General features: G+C 38.1%; 1 protein-coding gene across 2 annotated transcripts in view; it reads right to left on the bottom strand.

Annotated features, from left to right (window-relative positions):
* The window catches only part of NPFFR2 (neuropeptide FF receptor 2), a 115,186-nt gene that overhangs the window by 7,984 nt on the left and 106,811 nt on the right, over nt 1-391 (bottom strand). The gene's annotated exons all lie outside the window — the stretch shown is intronic.

Below are 391 nucleotides of genomic sequence, written 5' to 3'. Positions count from 1 at the left end.
AAAATAAAAGAGGACACAAACAAATGGAAGAGTATTCATGCTCATGGATAGAAAGAATCAATATCGTGAAAATGGCCATACTGCCCAAGGTAATTTATAGATTCAATGCCAACCCCATCAAACTACCATTGACTTTCTTCACAGAATTGGAAAAGTCTACTTTAAAGTTCATATGGCACCATAAAAGAACCTCCATTGCCAAGACAATCCTAAGCAAAAAGAACAAAGCTGGAGGCATCATTCTTCCTGACTTCAAACTATACTGCAAAGCTACAGTAACCAAAACAGCATGGTAGTGGTACCAAAACAGAGAGATAGAGCAATGAAACAGAACAGACGCCTCAGAAATAACACCACACATCTACAACCATCTGATCTTTGACAAACCTGA

Source organism: Colobus angolensis, unplaced genomic scaffold, assembly GCF_000951035.1.
Source record: "Colobus angolensis palliatus isolate OR3802 unplaced genomic scaffold, Cang.pa_1.0 Scaffold70, whole genome shotgun sequence".
In the NCBI taxonomy this organism is placed as follows: Eukaryota; Metazoa; Chordata; class Mammalia; order Primates; family Cercopithecidae; genus Colobus; species Colobus angolensis.
The sequence above is the reverse complement of the archived record's forward strand: the minus strand, read 5'-3'. Positions and strand labels throughout refer to the sequence as shown.